Raw genomic sequence first — 24,064 nt, forward strand, 5'->3', positions numbered from 1 at the left:
CCTAAGGCTGCAGCTCCTGTCTGCAAAGCAGCCACTAGGAGGTGCTAAGGTGCGACCCCCCCAAAACCCCCACAGCCCCCGAGATGGCTCGCTGGGACCTACCAAGCACCAGTGCACAGCACCCCCAGCCCATGGGCACTGGGGTCCCGCAGCACCCCAAACCCTGCTCTTGGGCGCTGGCGTGTCGCCTCCGGGGGTGCCCTGCCCACCGCGGGTGCCCCCCAGCTCTGCAGGCGGGGAAGCAGCGAGTGCTCCGCCATGGGGCAGTGCTCGGGCCCCACAGCCTGCAGCAGCCAGAGGCCGGGGACCCCAGGCGGGCTGGGCACAGAGCGGCCGGGGGCCCCTGGAGCCCGGGCTCGGCGGCTCGCTCCGGACGCGCCGTGTCTCGCAGCGGAGGGCGGGCAGGCGCCTGACTTCAAGAGCTGCTTCATGACCCAAAAAGCTGCCAGTCTTCCCCGGCATAAGGGCGGAATGCTACATTGCGGCGGGGGTGGGGGCGCGCCGGGCTCCCGGGCTCCCGGCTCCCGGGCGGGGACCTGGGCGGCTCCGAGGCCCGGGGCCCGCGGGCTGCAGAGGGGTTCTCCGGCGGGCCGAACCCCCGCCCCCGGGCCCGGCCGGGGCGCACCCAGCGGGCCGGCCGCCGCCGCCTCCCCCCGCATTCCCAGCCCCGAATCCAGCAGCCCCCGGAGCAGAATCAATTGACATCGCGGGGAGCTTGAAACCGCCAGTGCCGCTGGTCCGCGGGTTCGCGGCGGGCGGGCTCGCTCGGGCGGCTCGGCGCTAATGGGACTTGGGGGGTTCCTGGTGCCCGGGGGGGGGGCTGCCCCGCGCCGAGAGCCCGGCGGGGCCCGGGGCAAGGGGGGGCTGAGCGCGAGCCGCTTTCGGGGGGGGGGAGGCAGGCGCCCCCGTTGCTCAAACTTTCCCAGCTCGCCTCGAGGAGCCGCGAGGCGCGAACCCGGGGCTCCAAGGGGAGCCGCCGGGGGCTCCGGGCGCCAGCTGGGGACGAGGGGCCCCTTGCCCGCAGGTTGCTGCTGCCTGGAATCCGCCGGGACCCGCAGGCTGGCAAAGCCTCGCTCCTCTTCCTGACCTGGGAAGCAGTTTGAGACCCCAGCCCCCTTCTCTGGGGGCTGCTCTCCCCACAGCACCTCGGCCCCCAGGCACACGGGCTGAAAGGGAGCGGCCCAGGGGGACCATTTCTCCAGCCCCCTGGCCCTGGGGCCAGCCCTCCAGTCTGAGTCTCGCAAACGTGAGCCCCGGCTTGGGGGTGGAAGGGGCATCGTACGCTGGGCACAGGAGCTAGGCAGCGAGGACCACACATAGCCCTGACCCCAGCGCACAGAGAACGTCCCACCCTCTCCCAGGGCCATATCAGCCACCCACAGCCCTGCATGCCCCCAGCGCCACCCCCACCCGGCTTCCTCCTGAACCCCCGGGGGAAAGGTCCCAGGGCCGGGGCCTCATGATGGGGACGTCACATAAAGCAGAGCCTGGCTCCTGGCTGCATCCCCTGCCGCTCCCACCCACGCTGGTCCCGGCTGTCCCTGGGCCGGGGCTGTGTGAGCTCATTGGTGCGGGAGGGTGTAGGGCTCTGCCCTCCCTGAGCCAACACACCTCGTTGAAGCCGGGCCCCCTCCCCTGCCTGGGAAACCCCCTCCCTCCCCCAGCTGCACCCGGCCCCCCTCTGGCTGTCAGGGAGGGAGGGAGCATATGGCCTTGGGTGTCAGGACACCTGGGTTGTAGTCCCTCTACCACTGAGTCACTGCAGGGCTGTGAACCCCTCTGGGCCTTGGGGAGCCAGGCTGGCTGGGGGCAGCCACGGGCCTGTAGCCAGGCCTGGTCAGTGGTGACTGGCAGCTGTGTCCCTCCAGTGGCCGTTGGTGGCTTGGGGGATCAGGCCAGTTCCCAGGGACGGGCGCTCGCTGGCCCTGGGCTGCTGGGCTCAGCAGGGAGGCCTGGGCCCAGTGGCCAGCGAAGAGCAGGCACCATGTACAATGGGGCTGAGGCCGTGTGCGACGGGTGTTGGTGGCTCTGGTCCCAGGCGCATCCTTGATCCTGCAGTAGGTGCTGGGGAGGGTGAGCGGGGGCCGCCAGCCACCCGGCCTCACTTGCCCGCCTGGTAACACCTTGGTCCACGTTCCTGAGGCCCAGGGCGACCGATCCCTCACCCGGTGGCTGAATCCGTGGCAGCTCTGGCTTGCTGGCACGCAGCAGACCTGGGAGCCTCACGGCGCCGTCGTGCCAGCCCGGCTGCCAATGTGTGTGGGTCACGGGAGAAAACTGGCCAAGAAACCTGAGCTGGCTCTTCTGTCTCCCGCTGACACAGCCTGCAGTGTCCTGGTGCAGAGAGCAGGGAACAGGACGCTGCCAGGAGCTACAGCCATGGGCAGGGGTCTCCGACTCCTTGCTCCCCAGGCCCCTGTCCTGGGCATTCCACAGCCAGGACGGCCAGGGGGTCAAGGAGCAATGCCTCCCCCGCCTAGTCATCTCCCCATGTGCCCGCCACTGGGCTGCAGCCCCCCGTGGCACTGGCAGTGAGCAGACTCAAATCACCTCTCTGGGCGGATGTGTGGACGAGAGGGAAGGAAGCTTGGGGGGGGCTTTCCCCTGCCCCACTCCTGGGGCCTCCCATCATTGCCCAGCAGAGCCCAGCACGGCGCCGACCCCTTGGCTCACCCCAGCCTGTCTGCCAGTGGGTGCCCTGCCCACCAAGCGTGCTGGCAGAGCGCCAGGCCCTCGGGACTGGCTGGGGAGGCAATCTTCCAATGGCATTGCTGTCACGGAGTGCGGGGGACTCAGCCCCCCCCCCCTGCCACTTCCTGCGATTCACCGGGACTCTCAGCCAGCCAGTAACACAGAAGGTTTATTAGACGACAGGAACCAAGTCCCAAGCAGAGCGTGTAGGTATAACCAGGACCCCTTAGTCAGGTCCCTCTGTGGGACAAGGAGCTTAGACCCCAGACTTGGGCTTCCCTGCATCTTCCCTGCCAGCCCAAAACTGAAACCAAAAACCCCTCCAGCCGGCTCTCCCCCCTTCTCTCCCTTTGTCCAGTTTCCCTGGCAAAGGTGTCACCTGGCCCCACCCCCCTCCTGGCTCATGCAGGTATCGTCCCTCACCTAAAGTCACCCCCTGCTCTCCCATCCCCCATGCAGACAGTCCCAGTAAAACTAAACGACATTCCCAGGTCAGTCCGCCCCACACTGCATCACAATTGCCAAGCCACATGGCACTGCCCTAGCTGGGGACCCCCCCCCGGGGAGAGGCTGCTCCTTCTGCCAGCCCCAGGCTGAGTCCCAGAGTGGATGGGAACCTGCTTGGGGTCACCCAGGGAATGCATGGCAGAAGCAGGGATTGAACCCATGTCGCCCAGGTCCTTAGTCAGGGCCTGCTCAACCCCCCACTCCCCCCAACCTGGCTCCCGCTGCAGCAGCTGCTCCCAGCATGTCCAGACAGAGGAAGTGGTTTCCCTGGTAACAGGGCCCACATGGCTGCTCTGGGACGCCCCCCACACTGACGGGACTTTGGCCGCGACGGGGAGCTGTGGGCCGGCAGCCTCACCCATCTCTCCTGCCAGCCTGGCAGGGGGTGGGGCAGCGGCTGGCAGTGGTACAGGGACCGGGGGGGGGGGGGGGCAGACGCACAGCTGTGGAGATGTACAGACACAGCACCTCAATGCGCCTGTTGGACAAGGAGCTGCGTGTCCCCTGATGGCACTGGGGTCTGGTCTTCACACAGCGCTCCCAGGAGCCGGGGGAACCCAGCCTTCACGTGGCACCCAGCAGTGGGGACCCAGCGCCACATGTCCCGGCCCATCCCAGCAGGAGGCGCCCTCCACAGTGCAACTGCTCATGGCCCACGGGAGCCCCTTGGCTCGGGCACTGCACAGGATGCGCATGGTGTGAGCCCGACTGCTGGCTGGGAGACCCCACAAGGGGTCCAGGAGCCGGCCACAAGGTGCAGAGCTGGCCCCACCCTGCAGGCAATGGGCTACCCCTGTCCTTGCACGTGGGCCCAGCGGGGTGCCCCCAGCCCCTGGGCAGCCTGGCATGCCTAGGGTCCCTACTCCAGTGGGGGCTGCCGTGTCTGGGGCCCTCTCCCAGGGGAAGTGCAGGGGGGCTGCTCAGCCAAGACCCCCAGATGGTGCAAGCAGCTGGTCTCCCGGGGCCGCTGCCTGCCCAGTGCCCACCCGTTGGCAGCGGGCTCCGCTTGCTGCAGGGCTGCATTGCGATGGGCTGGAACCATCCTGGCCCAGACACCTACGGGCAGCCTGAGCTGCAGCCCCAAGGCCAAGCTCTGTGTTGCCTGAGGTCAGAGCATCCTGCTCATGAAGGCAGGAGCAGCTGCCCCAGCTGGGAGAGGGAGGCGCCCTGGGGGAGCCAGGGGGTAGCGGGGAGTGGCAGTGCTTAGAGACATTCACCGGGACCAAGGAGCGGCAGCTCCAGCAGCAGCGCCAGCCCCATCTGGTTCGGATTTGTCAGGGGCTGGCGCTGGCCACGGCACTGTTAACCCCTCGGAGCCTGTGGCCTTATGGCGTCTTCCGGAGCGGGATGTCCCAGGGACCGTGTCTCAGCAACGTGATCCTGCCCCTCGGCCCCAGGCTGACCTGGCCCCTGTCTGGGGACTCACCCACCCCTCGTTCCCAGGCCGCGTGGGGTCTGCAAACCCCTGGGGAGGCATGTGGCCGTTCGGTGCCAGTTGCCACACCAGGCCCTGTGCTGGCGTCCGGCTGGGCAGTGCTCCTCGCCCCGCTTCAGACAGGGCAATGGGCAGGCTCCTTGGGGTCTGCCCAGGGAGGGGGCATCGTGAAGTGAGCGAGGCAGGGCTGTGGGGTGCTGCCTGGTGGCTTTACTTATCAGGAGGAGCCGCAGAATGGTCTGGGCCTGGAGGCCCCATGCCCTGCCCCTGGGCTGCGAGGTCAGACCCAGCTGCTCTGAGGGCGGCGTTTCACCTCCCTGACTCCCGTGTCAGTGTGACACCAAGGGGCTGCTGGGCAGAGGATCCCCAAGTGCCAGTCTCCTAGCCCAGCGCTGGGCACATCCAGTCCCAGCACGGCTCACGTCTGACGCTGATTTCCAAGGAGTCTGCAGCGCTGGGGCATTGCATGCTCACGGCAGCATTGTTAAGCCCCTGTGTCTGCCCCATGGAGTCGGCTCGGCCCCGTGAGGATTGGCAGGGATTAGCCAGCGCGCCGGGGCCAGTCACTCCAGGATTTCTCAGGCGCTCTGTGTGCCAAACATGCAGCAGGCCTTTCAGCAGCACGAGCCAAACCATCAGCAGCACACGGCCTCCCGGTGCCCCAGGGGCTGACGTCAGGGAGCCGGGGCCAGGCAGACCCTGCAGGAGCAAGTAGGCAGCTAACCTCAAGGATCTGGTTCCTATGTGCATGTGCAGTGTGTCATTGTGTGCGTGAGCATGCATGCATTCTGCGTGTGCATGCAGTTTGTGTGTGCACATGCATTCTATGTTTTGTGTGTGTATATTGTTTGTGTGTGTGGGGGGTGCATGGATTGTGCTCATTTTGTGCATGTCTGAGTGTGCATCCATATAGCGTGTGGGGGGGTGCATGCCCTGGGCATGTATATTGTCTGTGTGTCTGCATGGGGGGGGGTGCATGTGTGGATGTCATGGAGTGTGGGGGAGACAGGGCCCTGCACCCCCCTTCCTGCGATGCACCAGGACTCACAGCCAGCCAGTAAAGCAGAAGGTTTATTTAGACGACAGGAACACAGTCCAGGACAGCTCTTGCAGGTACAGACAGCAGGACCCCCCCCCCAGTTAGGTCCATCTTAGGGGCCCCAGGGTAGGGTTACCATATTTTGTGCCTCCTAATGGAGGACACTCCCGGGGGGGGGGCCGGCCCCGCCCCCAGCCCCGCCCACGACCCCGCCCCAACTCCGCCCCCTCCCAAAGTCTCCGCCCCCTCCCCTGCTTGAAGCCTGAAGCAGGGAAGGGAAGGGAAGGGAAGGGGGGGGGGAGGGAGAAGGAGGCGCGGCGCGGCCCAGGCTGGCCCCCGGTGGCTCCAGCCTGGGTCGGCTCGGGCCCTGGCCGACCACCCCCGGCGCACCCCCCGGCTCCCAGCCCCGCGGCCCGGCTCCCGGCTCCCCGACCCCGGCCCGGCCCGGCTCCCAGCCCCGGCCCGGCTCCCCGACCCCGGCCCGGCCCGGCTCCCAGCCCCGGCCCGGCTCCCGGCTCCCCGACCCCGGCCCGGCTCCCGGCTCCCCGACCCCGGCCCGGCTCCCAGCCCCGCGGCCCGGCTCCCGGCTCCCCGACCCCGGCCCGGCTCCCAGCCCCGCGGCCCGGCTCCCGGCTCCCCGACCCCGGCCCGGCTCCCAGCCCCGCGGCCCGGCTCCCGGCTCCCCGACCCCGGCCCGGCTCCCGGCTCCCCGACCCCGGCCCGGCTCCCGGCTCCCAGCCCCGCGGGCCCGGCTCGGCTCCCAGCCCCGCGGGCCCGGCTCGGCTCCCAGCCCCGCGGGCCCGGCCCGGCTCCCAGCCCCGCGGGCCCAGCCCCGTGGACCCGGACCGGCCCGGCACTGCGACCCTGGCCCGGCCGGGCACCATGCCCCCGGCCCCGCACAAAGAGGCCCCGGCCGAGCCTCCCAATTTTCCCGGACATGCCCGGCTTTGGGGGATTTCCCCCCGGACGGGGATTTGAGCCCCCAAAAGCCGGACATGTCCGGGAAAATCCGGACGTATGGTAACCCTACCCCAGGGACACCACAGCCCCGTCTGGGCTCCCCTCCATTTCCCCAGCCAGCTCCAAAACTGCAACTCCCTCCAGCGTCTCACTCCGCCTCCCCCCGGCTCCTCCCCCAGCCTTTGTCCGTTTCCCGGGCAAAGGTGTCACCTGTCTCCAACCCCCGTCCTGGTTCTCCTGTTACCTGCTCAGGTATCTGGCCTCAAGGAGAGTCTCCCATCCCCAGTGCAGACAGCCCCAGCCAAACTCCCCTGCAACCTTCCCCGGTCAATGCTCCCCTCCCCCTGCTGCATCACAGGCACCCACACAGTATTCAAAGAAAACACTAAGAACATTCCTAGTTCGTCACACATGTGTGCGGGAGTTGTGTGTGCACAGTGTGTGTGGGTGCGTCCATTGTGTGTATGTGTGGAGTATGTGTGCATACACTACACTCTTTTTGTCTATCAGGGATGGTCTTGACAGTATTTGGTCCTGCCATGCGGGCAGGGGACTGGACTCGATGACCTCTCGAGGTCCCTTCCAGTCCTAGAATCTATGAATCTATGAATCTATATCTTATGTGTGTCTATGTGCAGGCACTGTGTGTGTGTGCACACTGGCCGCCAAGATGGCTGCAGTGACCCCAGAGCGTGAGTACTAACTTCAGCTCGGACTGATACAAACCAGGGCACAAATCCCAAACTGGGGGTGAGTTCTACACCTCGATTTCACCAACCAATTACCAAGTGTGAACCCCTCAGGCACTATCACAGCCTAACCATGGAGCCAGACAGTCCCCTTGAGTACTCTGAGCTCTACCACCACCCAGGTGAGCTGCCTTTGTGATAGATGGGCCCTTACACCAAGAATCACAGCAACACTCCTGTCCCAAAGAGCAGTCACTTACCCCGTCAGTTGCACCTTAGATCTCACACCAAAGGCAGCGCTTGTGGCCAGTCCTATAATAAACATTGTACAGATTTATTAAATAGGGAAAGGAAACAAAAGTCATTTACACATTTAAAGCAGGTCAACATACATCCACGCAAATGAGTTCCAAGCTTAAGTTTCAAACAGGAATAGTAGCTTCTATAGTAAGATAAGATATTGTCACGGAGGTCGCAGGTTCTGTGACTTTCAGAGACCTCTGTGACATTTCCCACGTCAGCTTCAGCCCCGTGCCCTGGGGCGGCGAGGCTGGACTTGTCAGCTAGGGCAGGCGGTGTGGGCCCCGGAGCTCTGATCCGCTGCAGGCAGGGTGGGCGTAGAGCTCTGAGCCACTGCGGGCAGTGGGAGACCTGCAGCTGTCAGCAGCTGCTGTGGGTGGCAGGGGACGGGCCCCCAGCAGTCAGTCCCTCCACCCTGGTGTTTTTAATAAAAGTCACTGTTGCGGAGTATTGGGGGACTCAGGGCCCTGCACCCCCGGCTTCCTGCGATTCACCATGACTCTCAGCCAGCCAGTAAAGCAGAAGGTTTATTTGGATGACAGGAATACAGTCCAAGACAGGTCTTGCAGGCACAGACAACAGGGCCCCCCTCAGTTAGGTCCAGCTTGGGGTCCCAGGGCATGCCAGCCCACCCCCCTTTGGGGGGTCAGAGCCATCTCTGCCTCCCAGCCATCTCTCCAGCCTCCTTCTAGCCTGCTTCCAGCACTCTCCTTTTGCGACCCCTCCCACAGCCTTTGTTCAGTTTCCCGGGCTAAGGAGTCACCTCACCTTCAACCCCTTCCTGGGTTCTCATGTTACACACTCAGGTATACGCCCTCGGGCAGATCCCATCCTGCAATGCAGACTATCCCAGCACACTCCCCTGTCAGCATTCACAGACCACCGTGAGAACAGGCCCAGTTCGTCACATCTCTCCCCCCTTCGAGACCGAACTGAGCAGGGTCACTTTAGCCAGTGACCCGGGGAAGTTCGAACCTACCCCCGTTCCCATGGATGCCCCCGCATCCCTCCCATTCCTTGGTGAGAATTACACCAGGCCCCTCCAGTTTCACGCTCCCCCTTAGGTTGGGGTTGCTTGATGGCACTCGCAGTTCGCATGTGGGAAGGTTTATGCGGCCTGCGCCCTTTTCCCACCCCCATACCTCTGGGGCTCCAACTGGGCTGTGGTCTTCTCCCAGCGCTCCAGTCTGGAGGTCTGTGCTTTGGGCTCTCTTGGTTTAGAGCCGCCCTTTTTACCTTGGCCACCCTCCGAAAAGGCTCCTCTATGCTGGGCAAGGGTCCTAAAGCTGTTTTCCCCTTGTCCCAGGCCTTCCTCCCCCTCTGACAGGGGTCACAGGATCCGCAGTACTGTCGGACAGTAACAAAGACCCCAGGCCAGTAAAAGCTCCGTAGCAGCCTCTGCTGGGTACGCCAGGTTCCCTGGTGCCCTGAGAGGGGAATGTCATGGGCCCGGCACAGCAGCTGGCGGCGATACTTCTGGGGTACCACCAGCTGCCTCCTGATCCCCCCTGACTCCATTTTCCCTGGGGGAGCCCATTCTCGGTACAGGAACCCCTTCTCCCACAGGAACCTTTTCCGGCCACCTCGTCCCATGGTCTGTACCGCATTGAGGTCGGCCAGGTCCCTTATCTTCCGCAAGGAGGGATCTCTCTGCAACTCGGCCTGGAACTCAGCAGCTGGGACGGGGATGGCCACCTGCTCTTTCTCGCCCGCTGGGTCCGAAGCTGCAGCCTCCCTGAGCCGCGTCCCTGGGCGTTCCCTCCCCACCAGGTTAGAGTCCCGCGCCTCAGGCAAGGCACCCCCCCCAAGGCCAGGGCGCAGTGCCCCTCGCCGGCTCTGACCGCGGGTCACAACTAAGGCGGTCTGGGGGCTGCTGGGCCAGTCCTCTAGGTCCCCCCCCATCAACACCTCAGTGGGCAAATGGTGGTGCACTCCCACGTCCTTGGGGCCCTCCTTGGCCCCCCATTTCAGGTGTACCCTCGCTACGGGAACCTTGAATGGGGTCCCGCCCACCCCGGTCAGGGTCAGGAAGGTGTTGGGCACCACCCGATCTGGGGCCACCACCTCGGGCCGGGCCAGTGTCACCTCTGCGCCCGTGTCCCAGTAACCATAAACTTCCTTCCCATCCACCTCCAGGGGAACAAGGCACTCGCTCCGCAGGGACAGCCCCGCGCCAACCCTGTAAACGGAGAACTTTGAATCCGGAGCATCTGGCCCCCCAGAGAAGCTGGCCTGGGGCTCTCCTCCCTCCTTAGCAGGTGGTACTCTGCCAGCCCCCCTTCCCTGGGAATGCTGCCTCTCGCTGGGCTGGGTCTCTACCCAGTCAACCCTCTGTGGGTTCGGCCTGCTCAGTCTGTCCCTGAGCCTGGGGCACTGGGCCCGTATGTGGCCCTTTTGGCCACAGTGGTAGCAGCCCATGTCCCATGGGTCCCCTTGAGTGGGTCGGATGGTCCTGATGCCGGATGTTCCCCTCTGATGGGGTTTTTCTGTATTTTCCCACGGGGAGGTCCCATGGTGACTCTCTCTCTGCGTTGTGGTGGGATTGCTCCTTTGGGACTCCTCCCTGCCACCCCCTGACCGGCTCTTTACAAACTCATCAGCCAGCTGCCCGGCGTGTCGCGGGTTCTCTGGCTTTCTGTCCACCAACCACAGCCTCAGGTCGGATGGGCACCGCTCATACAGTTGCTCCAGTACCAGCAGTTTAATCAGGTCCTCCTTCGTCTGGGCCCCACCAGCCCACTTGCTGGCGTATCTTTCCATGCGGGCGGCTAGTTGCAGATATGAGATCTCAGGGGTTTTATCTTGACTCCGGAACCTTTCCCGGTACATCTCAGGAGTCAGCCCAAACTTTCGTAGCAGGGCCTTTTTGAATAGTTCGTAGTCCCCTTTCTCTGCCTTTCCCAGTTGGCGGTACAATGCCACGGCTTTGGGGTCCAGTAAGGGGGTAAGGACCCGGAGTCTGTCCACGGGATCCACCCGGTGCAGCTCGCAGGCCGTCTCAAAGGCCTCCAGGAAGTCATCCATGTCCTCCCCCTCCTTGTATGGGGCCATGATGCACTTATCAAAGCTCCGTGCAGTCCTGGGTCCCCCCTCACTCACCGCAGCCGGGGGTTCGCTGCCCTTCAATCTCGCCAGTTCCAGGTCATGCTGACGCTGTCTCTCATTCTCCTGTCTCTGTCTCTCATTCTCCTCCCGTTCACGCTGATGCTGTCTCTCTTTCTCCTCCCGTTCATGCTGTCTCTGTCTCTCTTTCTCCTCCCGTTCATGCTGTCTCTGTTGTTCACGATCCTCCAGCTCTCTCAGTTTTAGCTCTTTCTCCCATTCCAGCCAATTCCGCTCCCCGGATGCCGAACGTCGCCGGGAGGATCCTCTGCTGGCCGGCGAGCTTCGCCGGGGGGACCTCCTGCTGGCCGGGGGGGCCACGGCGCCTTCGGTATTTGCTGGGCTCCTCCCCACCCTTCCCCTAGGCATAGGAAGGAGGGGTCTCGGGACGCCCTCAGCAGCCGGCTGACCACTCCCAGCTGGGACAGACACTGGTGCCTGCGCTGCATTTGCCAGGCTGCTTCCCTGAGACCCAGGGATCAGTTCATTCGCGCGATCTTCTGCCTCCAGCTGGGCAATGAGCTGTTCTTTGGTGAGCCTCCCAATGCGCAGCCGCCTCTGCTTGCACAGCTCCACCAGGTCGCTCTTAAGCCGCTTGGCATACATCTTCCTGCTGGCCACTCACCGGCCTGTGTGCTCACAGCTCCCCACAGTTCCCAGGGGGCCCCCTAGTGTGCCAGCCCTTCTCGAGGTCACCACCTCTCTGCCAGGGTCGAGCTGCAGACTCCTCCGCCCCTGGGACCACTCGCTGCGATCCCCTCGGGGGACCCTGTTACTGCAAAAGTCCTTCTCGCTGGTCACACACTCCCAGGGGTAATAACCGTCTCTCTCTCACTCTTCAGCGCGCCTGGTCCCCGTCAATCCCCCTTCGTTTTACTGCTCCCCAGTCACTTACTGCAGGAAGCGCCGTCCACGGGGTGCGGTAGATCCCGCCGCTGCCACCAGTTGTTGCGGAGTATTGGGGGACTCAGGGCCCTGCACCCCCGGCTTCCTGCGATTCACCATGACTCTCAGCCAGCCAGTAAAGCAGAAGGTTTATTTGGATGACAGGAATACAGTCCAAGACAGGTCTTGCAGGCACAGACAACAGGGCCCCCCTCAGTTAGGTCCAGCTTGGGGTCCCAGGGCATGCCAGCCCACCCCCCTTTGGGGGGTCAGAGCCATCTCTGCCTCCCAGCCATCTCTCCAGCCTCCTTCTAGCCTGCTTCCAGCACTCTCCTTTTGCGACCCCTCCCACAGCCTTTGTTCAGTTTCCCGGGCTAAGGAGTCACCTCACCTTCAACCCCTTCCTGGGTTCTCATGTTACACACTCAGGTATACGCCCTCGGGCAGATCCCATCCTGCAATGCAGACTATCCCAGCACACTCCCCTGTCAGCATTCACAGACCACCGTGAGAACAGGCCCAGTTCGTCACAGTCACAGACAGATCATAGGCTCCTGTGAATTTTTGTTTATTGCCCACGACCTGTCCATGACCGTTACTACAAACAACTGTGACAAAATCTTAACCTTAGTAATCAGCCAGCGCTATCTGTCCTTTGGGGCTAACCCAGCTGGGGAGCCCTTGCTTACGCCTAACCTTTGCCCGCCCCCCCAGTCCAAGCAGCAGAGAGATACAGTTCCTCCTGGTTACCTCCCCCGCCTTCCACTTTGAGCTGCAAACTCAGCTGCTGGGAGGAACGCACTTCACTCTGCTTGGGGCGGGGAGAGGGAAAGTAAACAACAAAGTCTTTTGTCCTCTTTAACCCTCCACTCTAGTCCCTGTGGTGTCAGTGGCCAGCACTTCGCACCAAACAATGACTCGCTCCTGTCTGGTGAGTTATCTGGGTGCAAAGACTCACAATGCAAATGCTGGAGCTCACCTGGCAGTCACCACAGGTGTTAGAAGTGAGCTTAACGGCCGGCCGGCACCTCCACGTACTCAGAGCAGCCAAACACCTTCTGAGCCCTGCTACCCAGGTTAATACCGCTGACCCCAGGCAAGCCAGGCAGAGTCCAGCTCTGCGTTTGTCAGTGTTCACAAGGCACGGGCACCTTGGCATGAGCTAGCACCTGGTGTGCCAGCATCACACTGGTTATGTGGGCATTTATGACAGACATGATCCCAACACACCCATTACTCTGGTCCCCCTTTGCCAGCTCTGGTGCCTCCCCAGCTGTTGAGGAAGCCAGAATGTCTGTGCATCTCTGGTCCCCCACTGCCCTGCCTGGCTGTGAAGCAGGGCCGATGGCCGTGTCCAGCCTGCTGCCAGGGGTGCCCCTCGCCAGGCACTCGCCTCATGGTGGGGCAGGCGAAGCGCAGCTCAGCTCTGCTCCGGGGCCTGGCGTCTGCCGGCCAATCTGGTCCCAGTTCCAAGGAGGAGGATGTCACCATGGTAACCCATCAAAATGTCCCTGTTGCTCTCCAGGCTCCAGCGCAGCAGATCTGTCTGAGCCAGAGCTCGGGCTACCGGGCGGAGGGCAAAGGATTGAGAGCGGACGGCGGCTCTGCCACGCCGGTGGGGACTCCCAACCAGCCGCCCGCCCAGCGTCCTGCAGCAGGGAGGCGGAGCAGCAGCTGCAGAGCCAGCCCTTTGCTGGAGATAAAGGAGGGAGGGGAAGGCACTGGGGGGAGACCATGGCACCTTCCCCCTGCGAAGGAGACAGTGCCGCCCCTCCGGTATTCCCCTGCCTGTGCCCATGGGTCACCCTGTCCCTGACGCCCCAAGGGACCCTCCCCAACCCCCCCTGCTGCCAACCCCCTGAGGGAGGGCGCTGGACACGCTGGCATCCTCTGCTTTTGCTGTCACCCCTGGGTAACGTTGGGGCTCGCTGCCAAGTCCCCACCGTTGACTATGGAACAGTGGGGAAGGAGGGGGGCAAAATCTGCCAATCAGCCCTGGATACAGCTACAGGCCCGGCCCAGGGAGGACTTGGCCTGGGGTCTCTGCGGAGCCAGCAGCCCGCAGTGCGGAGAGCTCCCTGGGCGGCAGGAGCCTATAAACCCCACTGTGTGAGTGTGTGTGTGTGTGGGGGGGGGGGGGGGGGTTAAACCTCCTGCTGCAGGGCTGGAGACAGTCTCTGGCTCCTCCAGATTAGGGTGTCTGCTGTGGGCTAGACCAGACTCCCTGGCGGGGGGAGCCTGCAGGGAGGGGAGGTCGCTGGGGCCAGGTCCCCGAAGCAGGCTCAGCAGGTCCCATACCAGGGGAGCCCCTTGCCCAGCCCCCGGGGTGAGACCTGGGGAGGTTGGGAAATGACAAACAACCCAGGAAAGCCCCTGCTCCAGCCCTAGCGACTGCTCACTGGGGTCTTTGTCCCCCTGCAAGGCTGAGCCCCTGGCACTGTGCCCACTGGGCAGCGGCTGGTGCATTAGGTTCCTGGAGCCAGGGCCAGTCCGTGACGCTGCCCCAGAGGGGTGGATCAGGGACAGCACTGACCCTCTATGGATCCTCCATGGAGGCGTCTCCTGGGAATCCTGGGTCTGGAGCAGTTGGGGAAGGGAGCCCCCATTTCCTGCTGTGAGACTCCGGACCGTGGCTGCTCCAGCCATGGCTCGAGGCTGTCCTCTGCTGGCCACACGCCCAGGCCACCAGTCGCATCCTGGCTGCGTTTCCTCCCCAGGCCAGCAGCCCCTGTCCACGGGGGCTCCCCTCGCCACATCAGGAACCAGACTGGGTTGGCATTTAATTATTGGATCATGGTGGTGTGACGAAGTGGGGGATTTTCTTCTTTTTTGTGTGTGTTTTTCCAGTGGGTTGCATCCAGAGGAGGTGGGACTCAGTGTCCCTGGGTGTTACTGGTTTAACGAGGTGAGGGGAGAGGGAGTTCGTTGGGACACAGAACCGGAGAGGGAACTTGGGATCCCAGCCGATGGCCTGGAGGATGGACACCCCAGTCACCGGTGACCTGACGACCTGGAGACCCAGCTCAGCAATCGCAGCCGGTTCTGGCCAGTGGGAGGACAATGGGCTGCGGGGACCCCAGTGACCTAACCAGCCAGTTCCAGCCAGAGGGGGCCAGAGGAGGGCTGAGAGGAGAGGAGGCCCAGGCAGGCGACCCTGTTTATGGCCCTGATTACCTGGAGAGAAGACAATGGACAGAGGCGGGGCCTGGGGTTGGGGATCTCAGATGCCCATCTGGGAAGCAGGGGGGCTCTGGGCTGGAGAGGGGGAGCAGGCAGAGCCCACCTGGGTACAGGGGAGACTGGGATGTGCTGGGCTGCGGGAGGCCAGGCCTGAGGCCCTGAGAGTTTCCTGTGCTGGGTTCAGACGCTCAATAAACCCTCCTGTGTTACGCTGGCTGAGAGTCACTCCGGACTAGAGAACAGGGTTGCATCGTCCCCTTTGGGGAGTGGAGGCCCCGGGGGTCCAGAGCGAGTGGACTCCCTGAGGGGGCCCACGGCGAGAGTGGGCTCTGACACGGCCCCAGCGTAAAGGCTGCGAGCGGCAAAGCTATTTTGGGACGTGGCTGCTGTTTGCAGAGAAAGGGGTTTGGGGCTGTGGCTCTGGGAGAACAGGGAGCTGCCCTGGGCTGGGGGGCCCAGGGAGAATCAGCCCCTGCCCACACCTGCACCAATGACCCTGCCACTCTCAGGCAGCTTGCCAAGGGGCTGTCTCTACCCAGCCCATGGGCGGGGGGGTGACACCCCACACTGGGCCGGCTGCAGCTGGAGAGTTCCCCACCCCTAAAACAGCAGTTGGCTCCAAGCTCCGCTATCAGCACTGCCAACAAAGCGGCTGCTCGGTTTCCCCGCCAGCCAGCAGTGCTGAGAAAATGGCAGCTCTGAGCCCATATCTGCTTCCTGGGGCAGATAAGGAACATGCCCCCAGTCACCTGGCCTCCAGCGGCCTGCTCGCCAGTGAGGTGCCCACAGGGGCTGGCGGGTGGGTACAGCCCCAACACCAGTGGCCCTGACTAGCTGGTGAAGGTGAAACTCCCCTGCCAGCCCCAGTGGGGCCTGGAGCAGGCTGGGGGGAAGGGGAGCAGCTTGCCCTGGGGCTGCCCAGGCTGTGTGTGCTCTCGGGGTGCAGGGGGAGCCTGCTCTCCACAGGGCAGCCACGCCAGGGCCTGGCCGCAGAACTAATGCTGCAAGGGGGAGGGGCAGCCCCAGGCTCTAGGCAGCTAGAGGGTCAGGGAGGCATTGGCAGGACCCAGCCATTGCTGGATTGAATTCGCTCCCAGCCAGGGATGATGGCTGCAGCCAGAGATAATCTGCAGAGTCTCCCAGGGCCAAGGCCCATGGCGTGGCTTTGCTGCCCTCTTGTTACGGGATCGAGTATGGCACATGAGGTCGTGTCAGTCTAGGGGTTGGCACCGGGCACGTTTGCAGAGGTCATGGCCATTCCTCCCGCCAGCTGGCCACGCCCAACAGGTGACCCAGGCAGTCTCATCAGAGTGTCCCCACTGGGGTGGCTCCAGGCACCAGCACAGCAAGCACATGCCTGGGGCGGCAAGCCGCGGCGGGCGCCCTGCCGGTTGCTGTGAGGGCAGCAGTCAGGCAGCCTTCGGCGGCACACCTGCGGGAGGTCCGCCGGTCCCACGGTTTCGGCGGCAATTCGGTGGCGGGTATGCCGAATCTGTGGGACTGGCAGATCACCCGCAGAAACGCCACCGAATCCACATGACCGCGGACCGCCTGGCTGCTGTGCTTGGGGCAGCAAAAAACACAGAGCCGCTCCTGGTCCCCCCCATAACCTTTCCAAGCTCAGGCTTGACGCCAGTTCGGATTTTCTGCCCTGACAGCTCCCCTGGGGAGGCTGTTCCAGAGCGCCACTCCTCCGATGGCTAGAAACCTGGGGCTAATTTCAAGCCTGTGCTTGTTGCTGGCCGGCAGTCAGTGGTTTGGAATCGGGCCCTTCTTCAGACCCTGGGACCAGCCCACTGCGTGACCAGCCAGCTGTGGCCAGGAAGTTCTGCAAACCTGCTTGTGAAATGTGACACCAGGCAGGAGATGTGCATGTGGGAAATCCCCAGCCAGCGCTTCCCAGAAACGGAGCCCGACGCACCCCTACATCTGCCCTGCCCCGTGGCCTCCACAGCCAGCACCACCCCTCCTTCCTTCTTCTGTGGTGTCCAATAAACAAAAGCGAAGCGGCTGTTTTGACAAATGGGTGAGACCCCCCCGCACACACACACACATGCTGTGAGATCAAGAACGCACACCCACACCCCTGGGCTCACCACACTGAGCCCTGCTCTGTCACTCGCTCTCCAGAGAGGCTGTTCCCAAGGGACGAGGGCCTACGGAGGAGACGAGAGAACCCCCGAATGACCTAACCCCTCCTGTTTGCACTCCCCTCCCTGCCCCTCTGCGCAGCTCTCTGGCCTTCCCCACAGCTGGCGGGGGAGCCTTCTGCTCTGCAGCGATGCTTCCCCATGCCTCGGCCTCCCACCCCGCATCAGTTCCACCCCCTAAGCTGGCTGTGATTCCCCGGCTCCCCTGCAGATGTCAGTCGAACCCGTCTGCCTGGGCCTGGCCCTGCGGCTCCCCCATGGAGGGCAGCGGGTTGGGTCCAGCTCCGAAGGGGGCTCAGAGTTAAGGCCTGGATAGTGCTCCCGGGTGGGGCAGCCCCCAGCCTGGACAGATCCCCCCGGGCAGTGCAACCAGGGAATGGGGTTTGCTGCCTGTGGACCCACCAGCGCCCCAGGACCTGTCCAATTTCCCAGTGGGTTCTGGGCATCTGCTGGGACTTGGAGCGTCAGTGTGGTGCACTGTGCCCCTAAAAGCGTGGCAAAGTGGGGAGCCTCCCCCACACCTTTTCCAGTAGGGCGGCCCCATGGTGTGAGACCTTGACAAGGATTCAAACCAGGGACCTTGGTGGGAAGGGTCCCTTGCCCCTGGAGCCCCCTGGCCCCTTCTCTGTACGTGTTGGCATCAGGCCAGAGCACAGCCCCCAGCACTGCCCCCGCTGAGCCCCCTCCAGCAGGGCTCAGAGTCAGGGAGGAACAGGCAGGTGGCTCTGGAGTCAGGGCACCGTAGCTGCTGGTGGAGAGCTCAGAGAGCAGGAGCAGGGCTACCCGCAGACACTCCCTGGCGGATGGGTTGGGGCTGGGAGGGCCCCCGTGGAGCTGTGCCGCCTACCCTGCCCACCCAAGCTGGCTCTGGAGTGGAGCAGGGTGAAGCGGGGGGGGGGGGGAAGGAGGACACAAGATGTTTGTGGGCATGTCTCTGTGCTCACACTAGCAGGGCCAGCTGCTGCAAGGTGCTGACCGCCCTCCACCCCCGGCTGGCTGTAACGGGAGGGAGCCGTGGGGCTCTGAGAACCAGGCCCAGTGTCCCAGGCGAGGAACCCCCCAGCATCTTTGGGCACATGGATCTGGGGCGCTTGGGGGCCCTCCCCTGCCTGCCCGCCCAGCTGAATGCGGTGTGATTGAGGCCCTGCACCCTCCCTCCGCCCAGTGACCTACATCCCGCCCTGCCCCTTGGCTCCCTGAAGCCAAAGCCCCACATGTAGGGGAAGCTTGAGTACAGCTCTCGGCTCTGAGGCACCTGCCCTTCGCGTGAGGGAGCCGGGGCTGTCCTCACCTCCTCCATCCACGGGCAGCACGGGCCCTCCCCTCTCAGCCTGCAGAGGCAGTGCCAGGCACGTGCCAGCCCCCGTGGCCCCCGACCCACCAGCCGCGCACCGAATGGCCCGAAGGGAAGGGACGCCGCAGGTTGCCGGTCACCCCTCGCACGCAGCGCCACGGAACACCCAGCACCTCTTCGGGAAAGCCCGGCTCCGGCTCGTTAGCGAAGAAGGCAGCGGTAGCCCCGGAACCACCGGACACAAAGGGTGACCCAGCAAATCACAACAGTCTGGTGCCACAATCAGCTACCAAGCTGCCTCTTGGCCAAGAAGGGGCTGTGCACCCCAAGGCCGTCTCACCAGCTTCGCCTTTCACAAGCCCAGGCCTGCTGCAGCCTGTCTCCCCTTGGCAAAGGCTAACCGGGGGGGGAGGGGGGGCTGCCTACTCGCCAGCTGCAGCTCTGCACGGTCACTGTCTTCACCCCAGCCAGGCTCTCCCCGTCTGGATTTGCTTTTGCCACTAAATGGGGGTCCATGGTGAACCTACAGCACTCACGTTACACCCGACCAGCCAGAGAGATAAGCACCCCCCCCCAAAGCGTGCAACCAGCCTTCCCGCCCAGACCAAGAGACGACAGCTGCCAGTGCAGAGCCCGAACTGCCCCGGTATCTCCACAGGCTTTCCTTAGCCACCTGACGGGCCATTATTCAGTGAACGAGTCTGTATAGCCCACACCCAGGGGATCCCTGCCAGCCTCATGCCCTCTCTGCCAGTTGGCACAGAGCTCCCGGCTCACACCTGCATCACTCGTTAAGGAGTCAGCATATTGCCAATCCTGGGATTTCCCCTCAGCACACCCGACCATCCCTCCTCACTGCAACAGCTTCCCCTTTACCGGGAACGCCCAGGCCTCCTGCCCACTCCTGCCTCCCAGCCTCACTCGTCAGCGAGTCCTCGGCTCTGCCGGCCCCTCGAACGGGAAATAAAAGTGCCCACCCAAGCCCTGTGTGGCCTGAGGGTGTGGTATGATGGGACTCAGCCGATCTGTGACACCAGCAGTAAATGTCTCCAACGGCCGGAGATGGGCACTACATGGGGAGACGCTGAGTCAGGGGCAGCAGATTTGTATAATTTTTGGTGGTGCCCAGAACAGGTCCAAGCCCCCCCCACACACACACCTGCCTAAGGCTCTGGGAGGAAGTTTGGGTGCAGGAGGGGGTGGTCTCTGGGAGGGAGTTTGGCTGCTGGGTGCTGGTTCTGGGCTGGAACAGGGGGTGGGGGGCAGGAGGGGTATGGGCTCTGGGAGGGAGTTTGGATGCAGGAGGGGGTTTGAGGTGCAGGCTCTGGGAGAGAATTTGGGTGCAAGAAGGGTGTGGGCTCTGGGAGGGCTTTGGGTGCTGGGTGCGGGCTCTGGGCTGGGAGAGGGGGAGCGGGAGAAGGTTTGGGTGCTGGATGCGGGTTCTGGGCTAGGACAGAGGGTTGGGGTGCAGGGTGTGGGGCTGGGCCGGGGATGAGGCGTTTGGGGTGCAGCGGGCAGGCTGCCCTGGGACTCCCCCCAGCCCTCTCCCCGCCGGCACCAGCAAGCTCTGGGGGAGGGGAGGGCAGCCCCCTCCCCAGCCCCCCCGGCACCACACTCACCCAAGCCCCCCCAGGGTGCTGCTCAGAAGGTCCAGCCAGAATAAGGTCCCACCCCTGGCAGGCAACTCTGAGTCGACTCTGGGCGCTGCCATGTACCTCCTCCTCTCCTCCCTCTGCAGGCGCATCCGGCTGCCCCCGGCGCTGCTCCCTTCTAGCTGGCTGCAGCCGGCGAGGGAGCTCAGTGCGGAGCTGCCCAGGGCAGGCAGGGACACTCGGGGGCAGCAGGTGGGTCCGGGGAGGAGACCCGGCCCCGAACATTGGTGGAGCCGGGCCCCCCGGGCCCTGAATTTGCTGGAGCCCAGGCACCTCAGGCCCATATAACTCCCCGCCCCTGCTCTGAGTGACTACAGAGGATTCTCTCCCAGGTGTCTGGCTGGTGGGTCTCGCCCGCATGCTCAGAGTCCAACTAATCCAGCTCTGGGGTCGGAAAAGGATTTCCCCCAGCCCAGGTCAGACTGGCAGGGACCTTGGGGGGTTTCGCCTTTCGCTGCAGTGTGGGGCACGGGGCACCTGCAGCTTTAAACGAGCGTCAGTGGTGGATTCGCTCTAACGGGAAGTCTTTACACCAGGATTTGAGGACGTCAGTGGCTCAGCCAGAAGTTCGGGGTCTATTTCAGGAGTGGGGGCGGGGGTGGTTCTGGGGCCTGTGATGTGCAGCAGGTCAGACTAGCCGATCACGATGGTCCCTTCTGGCCTTAACGTCCCTGACTCGTCCCAGCCTGTCTCCCTGGGGGGCCTGCGGGGGGGAAGCCTGGCTCACTGGCATGCCGCGCAGACCCGGTGCCGCCACAGGAGTGAGTGTCCGAGAGCCACATGTGCTCAGGAGCCAGGCTGGAGCCGAGCTGGAGGAAGCAGCCCATGCACTGGCGTGTTTCCATGACCCTTTGCTGCGTGCGTTGAGCGCAGGGGGGAGCACCTAGCTCGCTTGCGGGCAGCCGCCCGGGGGGATTTCAGAACTTTCCCCTGCAAGCTGCTTTTACTGTAACTGCCTTTGCTTCACCCGGCCCAGCTTCCCCAATTCACTGCCAAGCCCGAGTCAGACACTGGCTAGAAGGGGGGAGGGGAGCCAGGGGCTCTTCGGGGCTTGCCGGGCTGAGGACGCCAGCTGGGTCTGGCATCAAAGACAAAGGGGCTGTGTCCAGGGCCTGCCCCGGGGAGCTCGAGTCTCGCTAGCGTGGGTACAACAGCAGCAAAGACGGGTTACGAGTGCAGCAGGGACCCTGGGGAACGCGCGGCTCACTGGCCCTGCTCTGGTTACCTGGGCTAGCTGGATTCAGGCTCTTGGCTAGGTACTTGGCAAGGCATGAGAAGGGGGAGAGCCAGGCCGGAGCTGTAGGACTGAGATCTGCGATACGCATCTTCCGGCCCCTGCCAGGCCGCCCAGGCCAGCAGGCTGCGATGCGCTGGCCCTGCTGGCAGGCTGGGCTGGGTGCTCGGGGAACACCCAACGCCCGCTCGGGAGCATCGTGCAGTGGCCCTGCAGGGGCAGAGGAGTCCAGGCCCTTGGTCGGGAGGGGTCAGGAGTGTGGTGCCCACGGTGGGGGCTGCTAGGGGAGGGAGCTGTGTCCCTCCAACAGCCCAAGGGAGGCTGCTCTCCAGGGCCCGACATGGCAGACAGCGCCCAGGGAGAGGGGGTCAGGGGGTCTGCAGTGACATGGGCAGGGGAGGGCCAAAGGCAGCGTGTCTGTGGCCAGAAGGCAGGGCGGGGGGGGGGTGCATTGGCCCAGGGGGCTTCCATGTAGGGGCCCCAGGAGCACTGGACACTGACATGCAGAACCTTGAGAGCTAAGTAGGGCGACCAGACAGCAAGGCTGAAAAATCGGGACAGGGGGTGGGGGGTAATAGGAGCCTATATAAGAAAAAGACCCCAAAATCGGGACTGTCCCTATAAAATCAGGACATCTGGTCACCCTAGAGCTAAGGGAGGCTATGGGTCAGTGGGGGGGGGTCCACAAGGTTCCTGAGCCCTTTGCCCCAAGCCCCCGACCAGCCCCAGCTCGCTGACCTCGGCATGCAGCTGCCCTTCGCTCAGCATTTTCTCCTGCGTGGGGGTGGGGCGGGTTTCAGAGTTTTCATTTGCCTCCTTGTGACATCTGAGCAGAGGAACCCACACTTCCTTCCTGGGCCCGGGATGCCGAGTCAGCGCCATGCTCCGTCTGGGGGCATCAAGAACTGGTGGGGCAGGGCCCTGCCCTGCAAGCCTGGGCACCCTGCCCCCTTCCCTGTGGGCAGCGGACGGCAGTAGTGCCCACGCTCGGGCACTCTCCCCCTCTGTGCAGGCCCTTCACACCGAGGCTAGTGCTGGGGCAACCCCCCAGCGGTGCTGAAAGGCCCAGCCTTGCCCCCCCCGTCTCACTCCCTCGTTGTTCTGCAGGGTCTGTGATGTTACCCAGCGGGGCCTCTCCCCAGAGCTGGGAGCCCCCCAGCACCCCCACTCCGACAGGGACTCTCCAGTTAGCCTCCCTCATGGGGCCGCTCCAATCTCCACTGTCCTGGCCCTGCTGCTAGGCTCCGATGGGCCAGGACGGCACGGCCTTGCTCTGACCAGGGCCCGGCAGACGCCCCTCGCTCGGCAGCGCCCAGCGCGGGGGGATGCCAGACTGAAAAACGAAAGCAAAGGGAAAGTGGCAGAGAAGGGAGGAGCCCAGAGCTAGCACACTGCCCGGGATGGCCGGTGCGGGAAGGGCTCCCCTCCTGCTCCCCAAGCCCCGTCCCGGCTCTCTATCTACACCACCGAGCTCCCCTCCCCCGTGCTGTGACAGCCTCTGGCCAGCAAGAGAGGAAGTGCCGGTTCCTCTTCTGTCCAGCCGCCAAGTCGCACAGCAGAGGAGCAGACGCAGCCGAGGGCAGGAGGCAGGCGACAGCTCAGGTACAGGGCAGGGGGCTCCATGGGGCAGGATGGGGACAAGGCCAGCGGGCAGGTCCCTCTCGCCCTGTGCCACCGAGCAGTGCCGGGTGCCCGGGCTCACTCAGGGGAGCAGAGTGCCCGTTAGCCACCAGCCAGCAGCTGTCTCAGCAGGGCATGGCTAGGCAGCCCTATCCTCACCCCTGAGCCGCTCTGAGCAGACAAGGTGCAAGAGGCTGGTACCGGGGGTGGGGGGGTGCCTGCCCGTGGTGCTGAAGGGCAGAGGCAGTGTCGTGGCTGGGACCTTCCCTGCAAATGGCCGGAGTGGTGAACGCCTAGGAGACCAACCACGAATCGCCCACGATGCCTCTGCTCCCGGGGGTCCGTCCGCCCCAACTCCATCGCCCCGGGTCGTGGCCTGGCATCCCTCCCTCCAGGGACAGCAGTAACCCTGCGGGCACGGGCCCCTCCTCCAAGCACCCCCAGGGCTGGCAGCCTGCAGAGAGTCCCGCTGAGCTAAAAGGGCTGGCACTCAACCCCCAGCCCCGCAAAACAGCTGCCCCTCATCCCAGAATGATCATCCGCTAGAGAAAACGGGGATGGGGCCGAGGCCAAGCCGGAGTGCGCCCCCCCCCCCCCCAAGGCTCCCCGTGCTCAGGCCAGAGCGCAGCCCCCACCCCCGCAGCCCCACCAAAGCTCCCCGTGCTCAGGCCGGAGCACGGAGCATTTCTGCTGTCTCTAGCTCCATTTGCCCCGACCTTCTTCAGCTCCGCTCTCCGCCCCACCTCCCTCCTCTCCCCACAGAGCCACTGGCTTGGGCCTGCAGCGTAGCTACTTCCCCAGGTCCCCTTTGCACCAGGGCGCCCACTCCAAGGATCAGAGGAGCAGCCGTGTTAGTCTGGATCCGCAAAAAGAAGAGGAGTACTTGTGGCACCTTAGAGACTAACAAATCGATTTCAGCATAAGCGGTCGTGGGCTACAGCCCACTTCATCAGATGCGTAGACTGAAACACGCAGACAGAAGATATTTATACATCCAGAGAACATGAAAAGGTGGAAGTTCGCAGACCAACTGTAAGAGGCCAATCAATGTTTTTTTTCTGCTGCTGCTAGCTCATCTCAATTGATTGGCCTCTTACAGTTGGTCTGCGAACTTCCACCTTTTCATGTTCTCTGGATGTATAAATATCTTCTGTCTGTGTTCCACTCTTCGCATCCGAAGAAGTGGGCTGTAGCCCACGAAAGCTTATGCTGAAATCGATTTGTTAATCTCTAAGGTGCCACAAGTCCTCCTGTTCTTTTCACTCCAAGTATATCGGTGCGACCACAGCGCGTGCCTGGGGGGAGGGGAGCCAGGGCTCCTGGGGC

Source organism: Malaclemys terrapin, chromosome 24 (assembly GCF_027887155.1).
Source record: "Malaclemys terrapin pileata isolate rMalTer1 chromosome 24, rMalTer1.hap1, whole genome shotgun sequence".
In the NCBI taxonomy this organism is placed as follows: Eukaryota; Metazoa; Chordata; order Testudines; family Emydidae; genus Malaclemys; species Malaclemys terrapin.